The sequence below is a fragment of the Periophthalmus magnuspinnatus genome, chromosome 21, assembly GCF_009829125.3.
Source record: "Periophthalmus magnuspinnatus isolate fPerMag1 chromosome 21, fPerMag1.2.pri, whole genome shotgun sequence".
Taxonomy (NCBI): Eukaryota; Metazoa; Chordata; class Actinopteri; order Gobiiformes; family Gobiidae; genus Periophthalmus; species Periophthalmus magnuspinnatus.
In genome coordinates this window covers 29,587,955-29,603,805 of record NC_047146.1, presented here as the reverse complement: position 1 = coordinate 29,603,805, position 15,851 = coordinate 29,587,955, and the positions used below count along the sequence as shown (strand labels likewise).

Here is a 15,851-nt window from a genome sequence, read left to right as displayed (position 1 = left end):
GATTTAATTTTAAAACTAGAGTCTACTACTTTTTTAAATGTTTTGATTTCCAAGTAGTCTTTGAATATCAGCAGTGGAATTTGACTCTGGCTGTGCTGCTTTCACAATATAGTACAAGTATTTGCTCCAAACTGGACATATGACAGCCATTCTTCTGGGGGTGCACAAAGCAACAGTGCTCTCTGGTGGTGAGTGACCATACCTGTATGAACTCTAGTATGCCATCTGCAGAGTGCTGGCCCTCGTACTCGTGCATAGAGGAGCCATTGAAGATAACTGTGGTGGGGTATGCCTGGACATTATACTGCAACACATCACAGCTTAGATCAGAATTAGACTCGTTTTACATCAGTTCATAGGAGAGCTTAGTTGACTACAAAAATGATTCTGTTTGATAACCATAATCATCTCTGTACCCATTCAGAGTCTTACCCTGGAGCAGAGGTGGTGGTGGATGGTACAGTCCAGGGTCCCAAACCTCATCTGTCCCGCCAGCTGGATGGAGGCCTTCCGGAGCTCTGGGAGGAGGGCACGGCAGGGGGGGCACCACTGCACACACACACACACACACACCCACACAACACACACGTTAGGATTCCATGCTGCATGGGGACATTATATCGAGTTATGTTCATTATAATAACGATAATACAACTTGCATAATCCATAGTGGCATGGTGGCTGAGTGACTAGCACTTCACAGCAAGAAGGCTCTGGGTATGACCCGAGTTTCCCTCATCAATCCAAAATGTGCACGTGCAACACACGTTCTATTTTGGCCCACTCCTCATGAGCAAACTCTCCAGTTGTCTCAGGTTGAAGGGTGCCTTTTGCAGACAGCATGTTTCAGCTCCTTCCAAAGATGCTCAATAGGATTTAGGTCAGGGCTCATAGAAGGCCACTTTAGAATAGTCCAATGTTTTCCTCTTAGCCATTCTGGGTGTTTTTAGCTGTGTGTTTGGGTCATTGTCCTGTTACAAGACCCTTGACCTGTGACTTAGACCAAGCTTTCTGACACTGGCCAGCACATTTCTCTCTAGAATCCCTTTATAGTTTTGAGATTTCATTGTACCCTGCACAGATTCAAGACACCCTATGCCAGATGCAGCAAAGCAGCCCCAGAACATAACAGAGCCTCCTCCATGTTTCACAGTAAGGACAGTGTTCTTTTGTTGATATGCTTCATTTTTCTGTCTGAACATAGAGCTGATGTGCCTTGGCAAAATGTTCCATTTTTGTCTCATCTGTCCATAGGACATTCTCCCAGAAGCTTTGTGGCTTGTCAACATGTAGTTTGGCAAATTCCAATCTGGCTTTTCATTATTTGTTTTCAACAATGGTGTCCTCCTTGGTCGTCTACCATTAAGTCCACTTTGGCTCAAACAACGACGGATGGTGCGATCTGACACTGATGTTCCTTGAGCTTGAAGTTCACCTTTAATCTTTTAGAAGTTTTTCTGGGCTCTTTTGTCACCATTCGTATTATCCGTCTTTGATTTGTCATCAATTTTCCTCCTGCGGCCACGTCCAAGGAGGTTGCCTACATTCCTTTGGATCTTAAATTTCTGAATAATATGTGCAACTGTAGTCACAGGAACATCAAGCTGCTTGGAGATGGTCTTATAGCCTTTACCTTCAACATGCTTGTCTATAATTTTCTTTCTAATCTCCTGAGACAACTCTTCCTTTGCTTCCTCTCATCCATGTTGAGTGTGGTACACACTATGTCACCAAACAGCACAGTGACAACCTGCAGCCCTATATATAGACCCACTGACTGATTACAAGATTGTAGACACTTGTGATGCTAATTAGTGGACACACCTTGGACACATGTCCCTTTGGTCACATTATTTTCATTCTTTTCTAGGGGTACTATCATTTTTGTCCAGGCCGTTTCATGTGTTTATTTTTTTAAGTACTTCTGTTGAAGCATGGTTGAAAAGCAATGTCTGACTTTCATTGGTTAAATTTCATAGAAATTTATTTATTATTACTTTTGTCAGATTCAAGTTATTTCTATGAGTTTTCTTCATTAACTGAAGGGTACCAACATTTTGTCCACGTGTGTATAAGCTATTCCTCCTGACCAAGACTAGCTCAAGATCTGGAGATGGGTCCCTGAGCGCTGCACTATCCACTGCTCCTGAGGATGGGTCAAATGCAGAAGGCAAATTTCCCTAAGGGGACAATAAAGTGTACCTTAACATATCTGAAATTGATGTAGAGCTAATATTTGAGAATTTATCCTTACGGGGACACAATTTTTATTTTTTAAAGTGAGAGTGCATATAGATATAGATTTCAGTCAATATAAATTGATACCCGCCCACACTAGTCAGCTCATCTGACTGGTGTTGACATCCGTATCCTGAACACTGATCAAACAGAGGCTGGTTAAACAATAAGATGAAAAGAGAGTTTGTCTTGTGGGTGTTTAACAATCCTCCCTGAAAATCAACAATGCTCTTATCAGGCCTTTGCTTACACTTCACACCACATTGCATGTGCCTGGATGCGTCTCACTGATTTTCTATACTTTTGACAACTCTACAGATACTAATTAATACTAAAACTAGATATTCATTGAGCAGGTATCAATACTAAAAAGTCACTTGACAGTAGGGAAATAAACCTATATGAATAGCTTTAGAATGATTTTGAGCTGTATCAAATAAGTATAAGGCCACATAGACTAGTATACACCCATGGAACACTATGGAACCTACCTGGATGACTGAGGGATTACACAGATGTAAGGCTATACAGTTATACAAAAGAAAGTATGATTTAATGTTGAAAATGCATTCTATTGTCTAAGGACATAAGGACAGAAGGTACAGAATCAGTGTTGAGTATCGAGTATTTCTTAGTATCAAAATTTGAAATAGATCGTGACAACACTAGGCACATGTGGAGGTCCTCACAGAGCAGTAAGAAACAAACTGAGGATAGAGCAAAAATATGAGTTCCTCTGACTGTCCTACTGTGCTGTGCTTTTCTACTTCTACATGAGGTACATTTTGGTGGAGGGTCCGCCACCTACTTGTCTCAATGGAGATGTTGGTGCTTTTTTGTCTGTACTAGGGGTGAACGACTTGGGAAAATATCTCATCGCAATTTTTCTGACAAGCAATGCAATCGGTATTAGGTTTGCATTTTTTGCCACATTAGAATCACATTTCAGAACATGTTTGTACAGATCTAAGGTAGAGGTTAGCCATTTTTATGCAGGCTGAGGCAGGAGATTTTGTTTGTTTTATTTGTGGAGGAAATTAATGTACTTCTAATATTTCAGCCTTTGCCCTTTGCAATTTGCCAATTCTGTCCATTGAAATTGCGATTTCAATTCGACTGCCCTTAATCTTGCGCCCCTAGTATGGCATAAAATTCATCCATCTCCACAGAAACAAGCAACAAGGCCATACAAGGAATAAGCACAAGGCCAAGTAACAGGTCAGATCTATGACAAGCTGACAATACCAAGAATGCGATACGAATGCATTGCTAAAATAAACATTCAAAATGTGTCATTGATTAAATCATAGATTGATAAATGTAATGCTATACTGTGCAACATTCCAAGGGAAACTTTTGTTTCTGTGTTTGAATGATGTAATGTGTGTGCTACACACAACAAAATCTGTATGAGGCAATCTATATCTCTGGGTGAGATATGGGAGGGTGGCTACTGTTTATATTCTTTCTATGGCCACTGGATAAAGACCCAATACAAACCGGTGCAAAGAAGTCCACTAGCCAGGGCTCCTTCTGATTGGATGGAAAGTTGTCTGGCCTCAGGGTGGTGACATGAGCCCTCACACTGTCCCGTGCAAATGCAACAATGTTGTACAGCGCATCCTTACCTGGAGAGAGAGACGAGAAACAGCTGGCTTTTCAGTACACACACAATTAGAAAAGGAAAATAAAACTTCTACTATTACAGATCACAAGCACAAGTTAAAATCTAATTATAGTGCATTTTATTCATTGTGAAACAGGAGGTTGGCAGTCATGAACCCAGAAGTAGCATGCTAGTTGTTAGCAATACTGTGGCGGCAAATCGCCACTATGGCCTGTGAAACGCACTTATAAAATGTGTGTGGTGAATCACTAGGAGGCAATGAATACATGACGAAAGAGAGGGATGACTATCTAGAGGCACTTCTTTGTCTGAAGCTGTACTCAAGCTAGGACTTTAATCTTTTTTTTTTTTATAACCACAATCATAAAGAACTGACTTAGTTGGAACTACAACAGGTGAGCTGATTTTATACTGCTAAGTTCCTCTCAAATAACATTAAGTCACAAGCTAGCTTTTCCCCCTGGAACCCACTACATTGCAGCAATTTAAACAATATTAATTTCAGCTGCCCTCCCTCATCTGTTGAATGTTGTGGTATCATCTGCAACCCATCAATCATGATAAAAGTCCTGCATGCATGTGACTGTAGGGGCTGACCGTGGTGGATCTCAAAGTTGTGGATGCCCATTCCTTTAAACACAGCCACGCAGGGTTTGTGGATGTACAGAGACTGACAGAGTTCAGCATCGGCCACACAGTCCACTCTGCCCACCTAAACACAACATGACACATTTCCAAATAAAGTCCTCAGGTGTACACTACCAGTCAAAAGTTTGAACCAACTCTCTCATTCAATGTCTTTTAGACAAGAAAAAAGTTAAATAAAATACATATATATTTAAAATATATATTTTATATTCAAATCCACAAAGTAGACTCCTTTGGTTTACAGACAGCGCTGCAAACTCTTGGCCTTCTCAATGACTTTCATGAAGTTCCCTGAAATGTTTTTTATTTCACAGGTGTGCCTTGTCAGGCAAGGGTACAGGCCAAAAAAAATAAATTAAAATTAAAAAAGGTTGGCCGTTTATTTGAGTTTATCTTTTGTTTACTACAATCCATATGTGTCATTCATAGTTTTTGATACCTTGAGTCAGAATCTACCATGTAAATAATCATGAAAATAAAGAAAAAAAAATAAAATGCATGCCCAAACTTTGACTAGTAAAGTAAGTCTTTGGTTTATTCTGATCACTGTACCTGGATGTGGTCGTTGCGGAGGAGGGCCTGCAGTTTCTTGTATTCGTTCAAAGATGTATTGTTGTCTCCGAAAGAGAAGCTAATGAGCCAGCGGTGCCGAGCCAGCTTGCTCTGAAACAGGAGACAGGATGAGAGTCTGACCTGGACTAGCCCTGGTTCTGGTCCTTAAACTTTGTGTGTGTGTGTGTGTGTGTGTGTGCATTTTGGTCTTAAAATGGTCGTATTACAACCAATGAATGCAGAGCATAGAGGAGCTGCAAAGTTTTTTTTCTTTGTTTTGCGAAGTAAACAGAAGCAAGACAAGCTTGCTTCGCTCAAATACAGATGTGCAGATAAAAAGACCAATCAGAGGCAGCATTAGGCAGGTGTAAAAAGATTTCATTGGTTTAGCGCTGGCATGTTTTTTTTTTTATGAGCAAACGTGCTGATACAAGTGGATTATATGGCGCTGCTTGATGTGGCGTGGAGGAGCAGGGTGGGGGAGCAGTGGGTGTGCCTGACTCGGCTGTACCTGGAAGTTGTGATGCTGAGCAGCTCAAGGTGGGGCAAGTGCTCCAGGACTTGCTGGTAGATCTCTCTGCTGTCCAGACTGTGCAGCCACTATCACACACATACATAGTCAGACTGCAGTAGGAACACACATGAGCACAGAATAGTCACAGGATGCATAGGGACATACCAGGACACTGCCCTCCTGGTCAAGAGAGCTGCCTGGGGGAAACAAGGCTGTGGCTCCACTGCTCACCTGGAGAAACACACAAACAAACAAAGACACACACAAACACACCCACACAAATATAAACATCACACAGTATTAGTGATGTCACAATAATACAATTTCAAACTCTAATTCAATACTATAAAACAAGCTTGACACTCCATACAGATTTTAGAAATTGAAATGGAAATAGAATAGAAATAGCAAGTTAAAACCAAACTTCTACATCTCCATCTACATGGAGATATTTAGATTTCATGTCATATTGTGGAAGATTATAGCCAGAGGAACACTGCAGGCCAAATAAGAGTCAGATTTGTGGAGAGGCAAGCCCGGTCACAGTAAGGACGCATACTTTTCTGTGTTTTTCAGTGCTATGCAACTACCAAAAGGAAAAAAACATGCTTTAATTTTTGGCAAAAAACGTTACATACTGTACCTTTAATGCAAGTACCGTAAATTTCGGATTATAAGCCGCTACTTTTTTTCCACGCTTTGAGCCCTGCGGTTTATACAGCAGTGCGGCTTATTTATGGAATTTTACTGGATAACGGCCCCTGGGGGGCGCTCTCTAGCTGTAAACGTAAAAGTGAGACAGACGTGGGGAAAGATTCTGCTCTGAAGAATTCACTAGTTTTAATTTTGAACGATCATTTTGCGCATCATGAAATGGATATGATGCAGTTTTTAAGATAAAGAAGGAAATAGAGCAGGGGTCGGCCTTTAACACGCAAAGAGCCATTTGGACCCACTTTCCACGTAAAATAAAACACTGGGAGCCGCAAATACTAAAATGAAGATAACACTGTGTATAATAATAATATAACGGAATAATGTAGGTTTTATTTTCATGGACAAGCCTTCTACACGTGGCAGATAAATATGGCAAAAATAACTTAAGTGCATTAAAAAATATAACTCACCAAACCGCTGCATCATACATCGCGCTGATTATGTGATTATGTCTACTCTGCTCCGCAGTTTCTTGAAAAAAACAACAACAAAAAAACTCGAATCGTATCGTTTAATCCCAGGTGCTTATTCTCCATGTGCCAAAGCAGTTTTGAAGGTTTCATTGCCTTATTTGCTTTTCCTGTAGTTATGCAGAGGCGGACTCTGTGCGTGAGAGTCACCTGCAGCGACAAACCCAGATTTTAAGTAGGCATTGTCTGTTAAATTTATCTTTCTTTTTCTTGGAGGTCGTAGTCTCCTCTTCTGGCTCATCAGTTGTCCTTTTCCCCTTTGTTAAAAGCTCTCCAAAGACTTCTGTTTTGGCTCATTTTCACTCGCTTGTGGCTCTACTTTTGGGCGACGTGTCTGATGTGTTATACGTGATACGTCATCGCGGAGACAAGAGCAGATAATAAACTTGCTACTACATCAAATAGATTTCTGTGGCGATTTCCAGCAGGATTTTCATGATAATCTACGGACGAGCTTATTAGTGTGTCATTAGGGACGGGCCAAAGTTGCTCCTGACCCCTGTGCGCACAGCGTCTGAAAATCAGGGCTCTTTACGCAGGACTGTGAGCTGTGTCTGTGTCAGTTCCCAAGCCACGCAGAGCCGCAGTATAAGACTGAAAGAGGCGCATGCGGCTCCGGAGCGCGGGTTGCCGACCCCTGAAATAGAGCCACTGCACGTAAGCTCGGCATCAATGAATCCAACTTGGTCATATGTAAAAAGACGACAAAGTTTTCAGAGGAAATAAAAGCAGATTTTCCGTGTTGGTGCAGCTTTATTTTCTAAACCTGCAGATGTGTTCATCCCGTGTTGATGTCGTGTTGGTGCCAATTTTCAGGCACAGTTTAAAAAAAGTGTGTCGGTGCACCGTCTTTCTGTGTAAAATGTCTCATGTTACAATATGAAAACCTGCGGCTTATATTCAGGTGCGGCTTATATATGTACAAAATTGATTTTCTCTTCAAATTTAGCTGGTGCGGCTTATATCAAGGTGCGCTCTGTAGTCCAAAATTTACGGGTATGTGGTTTTATAATCTAATTCTGATAAAGCTCAAGATCATTTAAAAAAATGTTTAGGAAGGTCCAGATTTTGTCCAGATTTTTTTCTAATAGTAAAAACCTTAAAAATAGAAAATCAACAGAGAAGTTGTCTTGAATCTATAAACCAGACTTTATTCAATTGTGTGCACAATCGTCAAGAGCTGTTGTCCCTAATAGTGTCGTTTCACCCTCGGCTAACAAATGAAAATACATAGTATATTTATACCATCAAAACAATCATACCCGTTTAGTCTAGTCCAAGTGGCTGAAGGCCGTTGGACGCACAAACAAAAGATACACCCGCGCATAACAACAGATGGTAATAGGGAGGTTAGGTCAAAGAGATCCATAACAATACAAGTAAAGATTTAGGATAAAGAAAGCCATAACATTATCTAGTTGCGACACTTTTAGTATGGATTAGTATCTGATTTCTGATATTTCTTACAATCATACAGAGCACAGAGTAAGTGTGTGTGTTTCTGACCTGGAAGCTCTCGCACAGCTGCTCCTGGTTCACACAGTCCAGCCAGCCCACCTTCACCAGTCCATCCTGCACCAGAGAGAGCAGGTCAGTACAAGGCAAGCCCCACTCATTACCACAAACCTCCACCTTCCTCCACCATCTTGTATCCACAAATATGCATTCTATAAATTAAAAACATACTTTCAGAATTAATTCAGATTTAATTTCTTTGTATTTTAGCAAAAAAAACAACAACAAAAAACAACAAAACAAAACACCACCAAAAATACCCTGCAGTATGACTATAATGCTTTTTGTCAAAATATGCTAGAATGAGTCTCTTATGTCAGAGAAAGTTTATAAAGGTAAGCATCTATACATCATTTAATACAAATTACACTTTTATCTCTTCTTTAAATCTAAAAAAAGACGTAAGCTGTTTAATGCTGCAATCCAGTGGATGTCCTGTAGTGTGACATGAAAAATCACGTCGTATTTAAAAAGATACTTACAGGAAGAGCTCTTGGTTTAGAGAAGTGCTTCTCAATTATTTTCTATCATGCCCCCTCTATAAAGAAGAAAAAATTTTGCACCCCCCCCCCCCCAATTTTTCTGAAAAACTTTAAAACATGCACATTTGATATCCTGTGGTGTAACAGTTGTATTTTCTAAGAAAAATACAACTGTCATTGTTAACATCATATTCTTCAAGATAGGACAGTTACATAATTGTTAAACTAGCTCTATAGACATATTAAGCGATTTATTAGATAGTGATACAAAAAGTCACACCATGACCCAGAGCATGTTAAAATGTCTAAAATGAAAAGAGTTAACACAAAAAATGATATATATTTTTTTATAAGGCTTCCGTATAATTGTTGCAGAACTAATTTGTTTTTCACAATCATTTTTTATTTTGCTACAAAAGAGTGTCACACTACAGGACAGAAAAATGGTGTTACACACATAAATATTAAGCACCCTAATTTGATTTATGATTTGACTCCACACTAGGTAGTGGTAAGATACTTCTACAGCCACACATGCCCCAGAGCAGACTGACTGAAGGGAGGCTGCCAATCTGTGCCATCAGCCCTTCGACCATAACCAACACTCACAACTTTTATACTATGAAAGGAGGGTGAAGTGTCTTGCTTAAAAACACAACAACAGTTTCCAGTGCTACATTGGGGAAGCAGCTGGTATTGCCAGCAGCTTCCCATCTAAGTGCTAATCAGGCCCGGCCCTGCTTGGCTGCTGAGATTCCGATGAGATCAGACATTGACAGGTATGGTCACAACAATAGCCATGACAAATAACATAAAAAAAAAAACAAAAAAAAAAACTAATGGTACTTATAAACAAGAAACTGAAAATCATGAATACTTTTTGACAGGGACCACCTTCCAGTGCTCACCCAGCCCCCCTTTTCTCCATCAGCCACCAGCAGAGACCCTCACCCGGCCCCAAACAGGTACTCACCAGCATCCCCGCCAACTTCTGCCTTGTCCGAGGCTCCAGGCAGTCTGTGAGAGCACAAGGTTTTTATTGATATGGTAGTTTAACTCAGCATGTGGTATTCAACTCCAATCTTATTCCATCTATCCTTTTTATGTTTTATAAATTTCCAAAAACAAAAAATATTTAATCTATTGTATATAGAGGAGGTCTCTCCTCTTTAAAAGGTCTTATATCACACAAATTCTCTCTTGTGAGCTTTAAGCCATGTTATAATGTTGTTCCCTCCTCAAATATTTGTGAATGAAATAAAACAATTCCAGGTATGTTTGAGTAATCCTGCATTATTATTCTACATCTCCAAAGCTCAAAATGCTCTGTTTGTCTTGTAATGTCATGAAGCGATAGTTTTCAAGTTAACAGCTAACCTTTACCTTTTATTCTAGGTCTAAAGATTTTAAAACATAGTGGAGCATAACATAAGTTCAAACAGATTGTTTTTAGTTTGACAGAAGATCAATGGCTAAATATGCAGGATTTGTGTGTTAAACTTGTATGAATGAAACAAAACATAACTCTGGGTATGTTTTTAATGAGGAAATAATATTATAACAGATTAGAAAATCTAAATCACAATCTAAAGCATAATATGGGCCCTTTAAATATGTACTATATAACTTTTCTGGCAGAGGGTCCACCACATGCTTGTCTCCATGTTACTGCTTATTCTAGTGTGTTCCAAAGTATTTATTGAAATCAGTCATGGTTATCCATCCTATATGGTATTATTTAAGAATAGTACTTGTAATTGCATCAGAGTATGGTAGAGTAAGTGGTGTTTACCTCCAGACTCTGCACAGAAGGTGATGAGCCATCCGATGCCTTTGGAGAACGCCTCCTCAATCTCACTGAAGACGTTCCCTAAAAGGCAGAAGCACTGTGAGCATTCTATTAATATTTTTAAATTTGCATTTTATGTGAATAATGAACACAAAATGGTACATAAGTGTATTAGTCATTTCCAGATAAAAAAAAAAAAAAATTTAAAGTGCAGTGTGCAAAAGTATTCAGCCCCCCTAAGTCAGTACTTTGTAGAACTGCCTTTATCTGCAATTACAGCTGCAAGTCTTTTGGGGTATGTCTCCACCAGTTTTGCACACCTTCAAACTGAATTTTTTGCCCATTCTTCCTGACAAAACAGTTCAAGCTCTGTCAGATATGATGGAGACCATTTGTGAACTGCAGTTTTCAGATCTTGCAACAGATTCTCAATTGGATTAAGGTCCGGACTTTGACTGGGCCATTCTAACACATGAATATGGTTTGCTTTAAACCAGTCCATTGTCGCTTTGACTTTATGTTTAGGATCGTTGTCCTGCTGGAGGGTGAACCTCCGCCCCAGTCTCAAGTCTTTTACAGACTCCAACAGGTTTTCTTCCAAGATTGCTCTGTATTGAGCTCCATCCATCTTCCCATCAACTCTGACCAGCTTCTCTGTTCCAGCTGAAGAAAAGTACCCCCACAGCATGATGCTGCCACCACCATGTTTGACTGTGGAGATGGTGTGTTCAGAGTGATGTGCAGGGTTAGTTTTCCTCCATCCGTAGCGTTTTGTTTTAGGCCAAAAAGTTCGATTTTGGTCACATCAGACCGAAGCACCTTCTGCCACATGTTTGCTGTGTCCTCCAAATGACTTCTTATGAACCGTAAACAAGACTTCTTATGGATGGTTTTCAACAATGGCTTTCTTCTTGCCACTCTTCCATAAAGACCAGATTTGTGTAGAGCACGACTAATAGTTGTTCTGTGAACAGATTCCCCCACTTGAGCTGTGGATCTCAGCAGGTTTTCCAGAGTCACCATGGGCCTCCTGGCAGCATCTCTAATAAGTGCTCTTCTTCTTAGTTCTGTAAGTTTTGGTGGACGGCCATGTCTGGGTAGGTTTGCAGTTGTACCATGCTCTTTCCATTTCCTGATAATGGATTGAACAGTGCTCCTTGAGATGTTCAACGCTTGGGAAATCTTTTTAGATTCAAGCCCCGCTTTAAACTTCACCACAACTTTTTCTCTGACCTGTTTGGTGTGCTCCTTTGACTTCACTTTGTGGTTTGCTCGCCAACGCTCTCTTAAAAAACTTCTGTGGCCTTCACAGCACAGCTGCAATTGTACTGAGACAAGATTACACAGAGGTGGACTACTTTTAGTCATTGGGTCAACATTCAATCTTTCCAAAATGATCAGGCAACTTCTAAAAGCAATTGGTTGCATTTAAGAAAAAAAGGGGCCGAATACTTTTGCATGCTGCACTTTTAAGTGACAATATGTGAAAAAGTTCTAGGGGGATGAATACTTTTGCAAGCCAATGTATTTTTGTTATTTATAGTTAGTCATTAGTTGATTTAGAATTGGCTTGATTTTTGCATATAGTCACCAAATATTCTTTTCATAGTTTGCTCCTGGTCATTTTGGCCTGTCTCTGTGAGTCTCCCGTGCATTAGAGTGCGCACTGCTCCCTGCTGGCACTATGCCAGATCCTTAGCTTTTTGTTAGTCTAGTTCTTTTTGTATGGTCTTGTGTGTACATCCTGTTTTCATTCTCTATTTTGTGTATGGATAATTTATGGGTTGTTTTTTTGTTAGGGTAGGGACCATCCTTGTTTTACGTTGTCCAGCTCACCATGGTCTTTTTCCTTTGTTACTTAGTTTTTTTTTCAACGTCTTTAAAAAACTTAAGAAGCAATCTTTGTTTCCTTTATCCTTATTAAATATGTTTTGCTCCACTTTTGGGTCATACAGCATTGCAGGCATCAATATGTAATTAATCTATTCATGATTCAAATGTACTTTATTAATAATTAAGATTAAAGTATTGTATTGTATTTTCAATTACCTAATTCATGTGAAACACATAATGTCAGACCAATCCTCCCCTGCAATCAGGCTTATCTGGCCATATGTAGAGGCAGGGAGGTGTCAGTATTATTGGTCAAATTCCCATTTGAAAGTGAACAATAGAGAATTTCCTTTTGTTCTTTAAAAATACCTCTTGCTGGTGCCAGAGTCAGGACTAAACATGGAGAATCGGCATTTCAGTTTTATGCAGCTAAAACCTGGAACAGTCTTCCTGAAGATGTGATAGGCCTCTACGTTTTTAGTCTGCCACTCTTCTCTTTTAATGTAAATTTTATGATGAATATTTATGATTTTTTGATTTGTTGATTTCTTAGTCTGTAAAGCACTTGAATTACTCTGTGCATGAATACAAATATACAAATAAACTTTCCTTGCCTTTCCTAGTGCATAAATTGTCTTTGCATTTTGGAAGGAGTTTTCCTGTTACTGTCATAGGTAGTGTGATTCTGTTTTAGAACTCACTGCAACTTCCTGATTTGCACTTTTTCAACTTTTTTCTCCACAAACTGCCACTTAAATGATGTAAAAATATAATATTTACCACATGTAATATTCCACCAAACCAATTAATAATTAGAAAACCATGAAAATCTGCCAGATGCAAGTGCACCTGACAGACTGCAACTGAAGAGTTTAAATTGTGAACTTTGAACAGAATCCAATTATGAAAACAAAACTTGCAAATTTTGTCGCAATGCTTTTCAGAAAAATTGGAACTATTCAAGCTTTTTTCTTGCATGGTGGACTGGGTGTCAGCATCTTAAAAATCCCTCACAAGAATCGAAACTCCAGTCAAACCTCCCTGAAGGAGAGAAGCACATCAAGCCCACCACATGTGTGTGGTTTTTTTGTCTTTTTTATTGAAGTTTTTGCACAATAGTAGAACCATCAACTAGACTTCATTACAATACTTAGACTATTAATCTCCATCTTGAATGTTACAGCACTCACCAGAAGTCCTGATGGGCTTTCATTTATTCAAATAAACAAGACAATTGCAATTTAATAAGAAAATTAACAAATTCTGCTCCATACCACATGCTTTTCCTGAGATTTGTTGGAGACCTCTCTCTCTATCGTATGGCGCTTTTTTCATAGTTTCGCCGGGGGAGCGACTTATACTCAGATTCATGTAGCTGATAAAATATAAATGTGTTACGTTAGCATGTTGTACTGCTATTCAGCCTGTTGTTTTCCATTTTATTGTTATCTCCATTTCCTATGTTATTATTGTTGATTAGTTGCCTTTATGATAATAACTTGCCTTTATTATCATAAAGGCAACTAATAACAACAATAATAACATAGGAAATGGAGATAACAATAAAATGGAAAACAACAGGCTGAATAGCAGTACAACATGCTAACGTAACACATTTATATTTATTCAGCTACATGAATCTGAGTATAAGTCGCTCCCCCGGCGAAACTATGAAAAAAGCGCCATACGATAGAGAGAGAGGTCTCCAACAAATCCTCAGGAAAAGCATGTGGTATGGAGCAGAATTTGTTAATTTTCTTATTAAATTGCAATTGTCTTGTTTATTTGAATGAAATGAAAGCCCATCAGGACTTCTGGTGAGTGCTGTAACATTCAAGATGGAGATTAATAGTCTAAGTATTGTAATGAAGTCTAGTTGATGGTTCTACTATTGTGCAAAAACTTCAATAAAAAAGACAAAAAAACCACACACATGTGGTGGGCTTGATGTGCTTCTCTCCTTCAGGGAGGTTTGACTGGAGTTTCGATTCTTGTGAGGGATTTTTAAGATGCTGACACCCAGTCCACCATGCAAGAAAAAAGCTTGAATAGTTCCAATTTTTCTGAAAGCATTGCGACAAAATTTGCAAGTTTTGTTTTCATAATTGGATTCTGTTCAAAGTTCACAATTTAAACTCTTCAGTTGCAGTCTGTCAGGTGCACTTGCATCTGGCAGATTTTCATGGTTTTCCTAATTATTAATTGGTTTGGTGGAATATTACATGTGGTAAATATTATATTTTTACATCATTTAAGTGGCAGTTTGTGGAGAAAAAAAGTTGAAAAAGTGCAAATCAGGAAGTTGCAGTGAGTTCTAAAACAGAATCACACTACCTATGACAGTAACATGGAAAACTCCTTCCAAAATGCAAAGACAATTTATGCACTAGGAAAGGCAAGGAAAGTTTATTTGTATATTTGTATTCATGCACAGAGTAATTCAAGTGCTTTACAGACTAAGAAATCAACAAATCAAAAAATCATAAATATTCATCATAAAATTTACATTAAAAGAGAAGAGTGCAGACTAAAAACGTAGAGGCCTATCACATCTTCAGGAAGACTGTTCCAGGTTTTAGCTGCATAAAACTGAAATGCCGATTCTCCATGTTTAGTCCTGACTCTGGCACCAGCAAGAGGTATTTTTAAAGAACAAAAGGAAATTCTCTATTGTTCACTTTCAAATGGGAATTTGACCAATAATACTGACACCTCCCTGCCTCTACATATGGCCAGATAAGCCTGATTGCAGGGGGAGGATTGGTCTGACATTATGTGTTTCACATGAATTAGGTAATTGAAAATACAATACAATACTTTAATCTTAATTATTAATAAAGTACATTTGAATCATGAATAGATTAATTACATATTGATGCCTGCAATGCTGTTATGACCCAAAAGTGGAGCAAAACATATTTAATAAGGATAAAGGAAACAAAGATTGCTTCTTAAGTTTTTTAAAGACGTTGAAAAAAAAAAACTAAGTAACAAAGGAAAAAGACCATGGTGAGCTGGACAACGTAAAACAAGGATGGTCCCTACCCTAACAAAAAAACAACCCATAAATTATCCATACACAAAATAGAGAATGAAAACAGGATGTACACACAAGACCATACAAAAAGAAACTAGACTAACAAAAAGCTAAGGATCTGGCATAGTGCCAGCAGGGAGCAGTGCGCACTCTAATGCACGGGAGACTCACAGAGACAGGCCAAAATGACCAGGAGCAAACTATGAAAAGAATATTTGGTGACTATATGCAAAAATCAAGCCAATTCTAAATCAACTAATGACTAACTATAAATAACAAAAATATACATTGGCTTGCAAAAGTATTCATCCCCCTAGAACTTTTTCACATATTGTCACTTAAAAGTGCAGCATGCAAAAGTATTCGGCCCCTTTTTTTCTTAAATGCAACCAATTGCTTTTAGAAGTTGCCTGATCATTTTGGAAAGAT

At 38.8% G+C, this 15,851-nt stretch overlaps 1 protein-coding gene and 1 long non-coding RNA gene across 2 annotated transcripts in view; one reads left to right on the top strand and one right to left on the bottom strand.

Moving 5' to 3' along the window:
* Positions 1–15,851, top strand: part of dnajc10 (DnaJ (Hsp40) homolog, subfamily C, member 10) — a 59,414-nt gene that overhangs the window by 11,455 nt on the left and 32,108 nt on the right.
* LOC117389555 (uncharacterized) lies at positions 5,589–10,634 on the bottom strand. The gene is made up of 5 exons (XR_004542876.2): positions 10,556–10,634; positions 9,737–9,780; positions 8,273–8,338; positions 5,745–5,810; positions 5,589–5,665 (listed from the first exon to the last, which is right to left on the bottom strand). It is a non-coding gene; the product is annotated as an uncharacterized LOC117389555 (long non-coding RNA).